Consider the following 8,230-nt stretch of genomic DNA (forward strand, 5'->3'; position numbering starts at 1 on the left):
CCCATGAAGCATTGGTGTAGTTTAAACAGTTCAGCCTCAGAGGTAAAAATATAAAACTGTTAATTATAAGTGATAGTTTGTAAGCATGTGTAAATTATCTTTTTGTGATGCTGTAATACTTCTAAATGTAAACGTTTTGAAATATTTAATATCAAATGAAATGAAATGAAACAAATCTCAGGTAAATGGTCCACTGAAATAAAGAGTGACTTAAATATCTTTAATTTGTCACTAAAAGCACTTTTACACTAGTACAATATGCTGCAATCATATTTGATCATATTTCAGCTGCTCTGCCAATATTAGGCTATTACATTTTTACAGGTTTCTATAGAGTTCAGTGATTGTATTTCCTCACACATTTTGAATTATTTTGGGAAATATGGAATCTTTGATCTTGGAGAGAAACAAATACAAGAATCCTCAGTTAGTTTATATATGCAGTGGTTTTAGACATGCAAAGCAAAGCTCAAATTAAATTGGCTTTTTATCACTGGACTGTTGTCAGTTGCTCCATAGAAATAATTTCTATTCAAAATCTTGTTGCTGCTGAATATTTAATGTGAAAGGGCCTTTAGCCACAGTTTTTGTTTTACAACACAATTGTTTTCAGGCAGAGCTAAACAAGTGAAGCACCAGTACAGCAGTTATGATGGAACTTATTTGGCCTGATTTCTTCTCACTTGAAGTAGAGTTGATTATCTAATTACAGGCCAAGTGTAAGAAATCCACAGCGGTTTACACTAAACCACAGAAAACAAACCATCAATTCAGAGAGAAGAACAATGCACAGTAAGAGCATGGATCAGGGGATTTAGCAGATTGATGAGGTGGATGATGGTTAATTTTGGTAGTCTACACTAATGTGTTTCGGGCAATCCGGTGATGTTTTGTGAATGTTTACTTTGAATTGGTACTGATGTCAGTCACTAATTTACCTTATAGATATTTGTGTAAACATCAACAAAGCTAGCCTGTTTTAAAGCAGAATCTGGACAATCCATGAATCTATTACTTTCAATCTTCATCTGTGAAAATCCATCATAAAACTATAAACTGTGACATTGTTACAGATTTCCTATTATAATAGTTTTGCCCCAGTAGTAAAAGGCATGAAAATAATTTAAAAAATGTATAATAAAACACCACATATAATATTTTAATGTAATTTCCAAGCTTTAATATTGTCAAATTATGCAAAATGTTCATAAAATATTATTTATTTGTGTGTAGTTAGGATACATAAAATGCCAGCTTTGATTTTAAAGAAACATGCATTGAAGTCTTCCAGAAACAGGGCATCTTTACTCTGCTAAAGTGGTGAAGAAACCGCATCGGAAGCTGCATAAATACCACGGAAAGCTGTGTTTACACCATTGTTTCCTAGGGAGCTCTGATTTTGCAACGAGGGAGCCATAATTGGTCCATGAATGTGTATCTTTAACTACACATTGTCACATAAACATCCAGTGAATCTTCATGACCAATTGAATAAATTAATGGAGTCATAAGAGTTGTTTGGGAATCTGGTTTCACTGGACACACTTTTTGTGTACAGAACAAATGTGCTATTCTGTCCACATAACAGAAGAGCAAACATTACCGTTCTGATAATGGAAGCAAATACAATAAATTAAGAAATGCACAGAACGAGTGCAAAGACATTTTAAGCACTCATACATTCTGGAGAGAAATAGCACAGATGCTGGACAAGGATGAAACTTTCTAGTGTGCATGTGTTGTCCACGTGTATTTGTGCACACTATCAAATGGAGTGTGCTTTGAAAGGCCTTTCGTTTGAATGTGCATGTATGCATACAAAAAAAATTGAAGTATACTTGGGGTTTCAGAAGAGATTCTCAATTCCCAACCCTAACAGACTACTTCAGCTTCCTATAGAACTCGTTACAACTTCCCTGTTAGTTGGACATTCCTGGCAACACTTTTAATTTTTGCCTTGCATGTAGTTAATCATGCGGAAGCAAAACAGACATACACAAGCTTGCACACTTTTTCCTTTTGAGACATTATGAATTAGGGTTGCAAAGGGGTGGTAAATTTCCAGAAACTTTCCAAACATCCCTGGAATATTCCAAAAAATCCTGGAAAGTTTCCCAAATTTCTGGAATATTTCCGAAATTTACTGGAAATCGTCCACCTTTTTGCAACCCTATTGTGAATTCGCAGCAAGTTCTGAAAGATACTTAGTACTCAAAGCATATGTTCGACAACAACAGAATCTCATAACAAAAGGTTTATTAGCACTGTTGGATGCACATGAAAAAGGATGATTTTGAAGCTCTGGTTTCCGCATCTGTTGGAGCGCTTGTGTGGGAGTTGTGCATCTGTTGTAGTTTGCTATTGACAGGCTGGAGGTGATGAAAACCAGAAGATGTCTCAATAAAGGCTCAGCGGTTCTCAGACCTGCTCGAGCAAGTCCAGCAATGCATGGCCAAACATAACATCCTCCCATTTATCCTACACTGCTGTTAAAGTGGTCATATGATATTGCTAAAAAAAGAACATTATTTTGTGTATTTGGTGTAATGAAATGCGTTTATGCGGTTTAGGCTTCAAAAAAACACATTATTTTCCACATACTGTACATTGTTTCTCCTCTATGCCCCGCCTTTCTGAAACGTTTCGATTTTTACAAAGCTCATCGTTCTGAAAAGCGAGGTGTGCTCTGATTGGCCAGCTATCCAGTGCGTTATAATTGGCCGAATTCCTCAAGTGTGTGACAGAAATGTTACGCCCCTACCATATTGTGATGCCGTGTCCCGGCGCGACGAGACAAAACCAATAAAACCCATTACAAACGAGGCATTTGTTGCATCCAGTGGGGACATAATTACGGATTATAGTGACTTATACTGTCTTTTTACACGTGGCGTTGCGTTGCATCGCGCCGCGTAAACATAAAACCATGTCCGCATTTATAATCGGAGAAATGACAAACAACAAGCACTACTCTACAGTGCTCAAAACTCACGTTTGAATCATCAGTGGCAAATCCAATACTACAGCGAGAATCAAAGTTACGCCGCCTTTCTTTGCGTGAACATTTGGGCGGAGTTATGCAAATCTTCCCACATCGTGACGTAGACATGTGGGGGCGTGTTAGAACGAGCCGTTTTAGGAGGGAGTGGACAAGTCTTAACTTTTATAAAGAATATCTCTTTGGGTTTAAGACTTTAGTCTTTGCAACTTTAGGGATCTTATCTATTCAAGAACAGCTTGTAACACTCCAAAGAGAAAGGAAAACTTGAAATCGCATCATATGACCCCTTTAATGAACAGGTGGCATTCATCTCTTTATGAGCTCTAAACCAGTGTTTCTTCTACAATAAGGCATCTGTATGTTTTGGATATGTTCTACAGCACCTCCTCTGTTATATGTAAACTATATGACCAGATGTATGTGGACCCCCCTTCTAATTATCTAATTACTGTTTCTTATTCCAATATTTTCTTTGAGGACCAATCCTAAAGGGATAGTTTACCCAAAAATTAAAATTCTGTTATCATTTACTCACTTCATGTCGTTGCAAACCCATAAAACTTGTTCATTGTCCGGAATAACATGCTCTCTGCCTACATTTCTGCAAAACTCAAATGTACCTATATGTACAAATCGCTGCAGTTTCCAGTTGAAATGAACACTGGAGTAGTGCTGGGCGGTATACCGGTTCATACCGAATACCGGTGTTTATTTTTGTTATGATATGAATTTTTAAAATACCACAATACCGGTGTATGTCGCTTAAACAACGTTCGGAACACGTACCGTGATATCAATTTTTGGTCATACCGCCCAGCACTACACTAGAGGCAGTAAAACTAAAGACTATAGAATACCCAAGACCTGTCACTCGTGTAGTTTTGAATGGGGGAAAAAGGCAACGCTCAATATGGCCGCTCTATCAAAGGAAGTAAAAGAGCCAATCACTAATTGATAAAGTCATCGCGTCACTGCAGCTGTCATTAGAAGTCCCGGTTGCTATAGAAACAGTCAGCGTTTGAGCTATTTGAGCAAAATAAACAACATTTATGGGACAGTTGTTGTCATATTTCATTGTTGATTTCAAATATGAAATTTAAGCGTAAGCTTGGCGAACAGAATCCGTGTATCATTCGATCATTCGTTTTTTGATTTAATATCCAAAAAACGAAAAACGAGAATTCAGCTTAAGTTTTCATTTTTCGTTCATGGGTGGAAAAATGAATAAACAGCTTGAATATTCGATTTCTACATGTGGGCGGGAATTAAACGCCCCTTTCTGCTGATTGGTCAGCCGAAGATCAAACCATGCCTTAATCAGCTGCTGCAGTTGTATGGATTCTTAACGCATTTATTGCAACTACATTTGAATCTTTTTTCATCAAACAAACAGGCTAATGAATAGCTCGACACAGCTCATACTGGGGCAGAGTCTAGACAGGGCTTTCTTCTGTGTAGATATAAATTCTATTCTTTGCATAAGCTGGGCATGGCAGGGTATGATATGACAGCTGTCATAGCCTACCCTGCTCACCCAGTAAGTCTGTTTAAGCAATTAATTAATTAATTCGTTTCAAAATAAATATTTTAAACACTAAGACAAAGGAAAGAATAATAAATTTGCTTGGGTATATATAGGCCTATGTTCACGCAAGAACTGTCATTCTGACTGACAACCGGAGAACAACAGATATTAAATAGCCTTCGGTCTCCTTGAGCATCTTTCTGGCGCATGCCACAAAAATGAACCACAGGGAATACTCATCTTTTAAAAGGCTTCATTTAGATTATTTTACATTAAATGCATCATATAAGTCACTTTGGAATAAATCACAGTAGGCCTATGCATCATGATAAAAAAAAAATGACTTTACAGTCTGGAAATGCTTTTGGCTATAGCTAATTATTTATCGGACCCCCTATCACTTTAAGAACCGCTGGTCTACACAGAAGAAAGACCTGTCTAGACTCTGCCCCGGTACGAGTTGTGTCGAGCTATTCATTAGTCTGTTTGATGAGAAAAATATGAAATTGATAAAATGGGTTAATAATCCGTACAACTGCAGCAGTGGAGGACTATTATTCTGCTGCAATACTGCAGAAGAACTGATGATGGCACGGTTTGATCTTCGGCTGACCAATCAGCAGAAAGGGGCGTTTAATTCCCGCCCACATGTAGAAATCGAATATTCAAGCTGTTTATTCATTTTTCCACCCATGAACGAAAAACGAAAATTTAAGCTGAATTCTCCTTTTTTGTTTTTTTTGGAAAAAAAAGAAAAAACGAAAAAGGAGCCGTTTTCTCATTTTTCTACTTTCAATATTAAATTAAAAAACAAATGATCGAATGATACACGGATTGAACAGTTTTGGAGAATTTGATGTTTCCCAATTCAAAGAAATAGGAGCTGCACTTGCATGCCCGAGAGGTAAAACTTTGGTAAAACTCTGACAACTTTTACTCCTTTTCACACAAATTATGATTTACAGGGCTAGAGTTTTGATTAAGAAAGCCTAATTTTCGCACAATATTATGTTATGACTTCAAAACAATTGTAACATACTGTGACATTTGAAAACTGATACTTTTGAACCACAAGCACATATTTCCAGTGAGCCTGGGTTGCTTTATAGTGGAAAAGGGTTCATCAGGCTATTAAACTGATCTCCACACTGAGAAAAAAGATGCTTGTTTAAGATCTCTTCATTGAAAGGATGGTTCTTCTGTGGCATCGCTGTGAAAACCGATTTTTGGAGTGCAGAGTGTTTTTCATTGAGGATGGCACACAGAATAGTGGCCACCTCATGTGAATGGAATTTATTGCTTGGCTCTAATAACAGGATGGTTTCTAAAATAAACGATTATGTTGGAAGACGGCCCACAAATCCAGTCTGTAACATGCCTGATGAAGCACTCTGTAAGTTTTCTCCCCGTCCTCTCTGCAGAATATTACCCATTGCCCCATTTTGTGTGATTTTTGCCAACGTCATAACAATTATATGAGTGTGGCAGAGTTATAGACTTTGGAGACGGCTCTCCGGGGTGGAAAGTTTAAGTTATCCTTGTGTCAGCGGATGTAAATTGCAGCATGTCGTGTGACACGAGCCAGTAAGGTGGGCTGTAAGTGCCTGACATTTTGTTAATGTGAGTTTTGTCAGCTTTCCAGCTGGAGCATTAACCCACTAGACACCAACAGTTCAAAGTTGCAATCATGTTTATGCTAATAACTTTTGAACCGTAAAGTTTAAATGCAAAATTCCCTTTTCCTCTGATTCCTTGGCTTATGCTGAGTCGAATGCACACCAAAATTTAAATTTCTATGAGTCAAGATTTTTAGCAATTTTTAATAGTTCGAAAAACCTACTTTTTCGAATTTTGATACCCAATTTTCCCATGTCAACCATTTTTGGTGTTGACCACTTTGAATTTTGTCGTAAAATGCTGTATTTTATAAACAGATTGCCGTATAATTACAAACCTCGGTATGTGCCTTCGGCAACATATCCTGAAGGTACTCAAAATGTTTTGGGGCAGCGACGCCTTTTGGCCAAAAATTAAAATGGCATTTCAAAAAATGCTAATAGCTTTTGATTATTTTTGCCTATTGTCATGAGACTGGTCTTGATAGATTCCTTGGGTCATGCTGAGAACATCGATACCAATTATGCGATAATTGGCCAAACTTCCTATCCGACATTTTGATTTTCTATGAATAAAACCTACTTTTTCGAACTCCTCCTAAACCGTTGGTCCAAATTAGTGTCATTTACCACATCAATGAATTTAATGGCATGATGCCAAACTGCATCTGAGGCTGTATTCCTGTCCGCCATTTTGATTTACATTGAAAATATATTTTTTCAAACTCCTCCTAAACCGTTGGTCTGATTTTTCACCAAATTCAGACCATGCCCCATGCCATTGTACTTATGGCATGAAATCAACATCAGCATCAATTGTCAGCAAGAAATCAAAATTGATCCCATTTTTTGATGATCCCAAATATTGGGTAAATAAGTGAAGAAAGTAGTGTTGAGAATGAAGAAAGTATTTTAACACTGAAATTTAAAAAATTTCACACCACATTCATTTTTGACCATTTTTAAACGTTTCTTTGTAATCCTAACTTAGTTGTAAACGTACACCTGTCAGATTTTTGATATCATTATTTGAATTGTCCGGTAAATGATGACAGTCATTCGCCAAGTCAGTTGCATTGTTTGAACTTTGGCAGCCACTTTGATGACGATGTGACTGCAGCTTTATTATATAGAGTTCAATGCATCGGGCAGTGCTGTGGTCTTTATTATGTGATCACTTTAACACTATTCTCCTCATTCTAAGTGATGACCTATTACACTTTATATATTTAGTCTTGTTATGACTACCAGCATTCCTGCAGATAAACACAGTGCCCAGAAGGAGTTTTTCTGTGGAGAGAGCTGTTATTATCCCATCATTTGTGTGGAAGATCTGAGCAAAGCTCGTACACTGCCATGTAATTACTCTTTTGCCCTGAAAAATACACTACTCTCATGGAATCTCATCTCTCCTGATTGAGTTTGTAGTGTGAAAGGCTGTTTCATGTTCTGCACTTCCCTTGTTTAGTGACAAATGTTTGATTTCCTGTCGCAACGCTAGTCCAGGCTGGAGTTAAGACATTGCACATGTACAGCTCTATTACACACCCACTAATGCACTCATATATATATAGCCTATTTTCTTCAATTTTTGCTGCATTTACAGACTCTAGTGAGTTGCCATGATTTGTGTACCTGGTTAACTGCCTTTTCAGAATCAGAATCAGAATGAGCTTTATTGCCAGGTATGTTTTCACATACGAGGAATTTGTTTTCATGACAGAAGCTTCCACAGTGCAACAGAATGACAGCGACAGTACAAAAACACAGATAATAAAAGAATAAAAAAAATAATAATAGAACAAGTAAATAAGTAATAACAATATATAAATTGACAATTGTTTGTGCAGGTATATTACAATAGACAGTTTTTTGTATGTACAGGTATATTATGTGCAAATTTGAAGTGTAGACTAAGTGTGTGTGTTAGATAAATAAGTGTATGGGTGTATAAATAGTGTTGTGTGTTCCACAGTTATTGTCAAGTGTTCATGAGATTGATTGCTTGAGGGAAGAAACTGTTCCTGTGTCTGGCCGTTCTGGTGCTCAGTGCTCTGTATCGTCGACCAGATGGCAACAGTTCAAAGA

At 37.1% G+C, this 8,230-nt stretch overlaps 1 protein-coding gene and 1 long non-coding RNA gene across 2 annotated transcripts in view; both read left to right on the forward strand.

Moving 5' to 3' along the window:
* LOC107683466 (tyrosine-protein kinase transmembrane receptor ROR2-like) overlaps positions 1–8,230 on the forward strand; it is a 90,141-nt gene that overhangs the window by 40,242 nt on the left and 41,669 nt on the right. The window lies entirely within an intron of this gene.
* Positions 1–8,230, forward strand: part of LOC107683469 (uncharacterized) — a 23,267-nt gene that overhangs the window by 4,874 nt on the left and 10,163 nt on the right. The window contains exon 2 of the long non-coding RNA XR_001633723.1: positions 2,522–2,532. This is a non-coding gene — a long non-coding RNA (uncharacterized LOC107683469). The remainder of the gene's footprint in view (positions 1–2,521; positions 2,533–8,230) is intronic.

This window comes from Sinocyclocheilus anshuiensis, unplaced genomic scaffold, assembly GCF_001515605.1.
Source record: "Sinocyclocheilus anshuiensis isolate Anshui unplaced genomic scaffold, SAMN03320099.WGS_v1.1 scaffold2151, whole genome shotgun sequence".
Lineage (NCBI taxonomy): Eukaryota > Metazoa > Chordata > Actinopteri > Cypriniformes > Cyprinidae > Sinocyclocheilus > Sinocyclocheilus anshuiensis.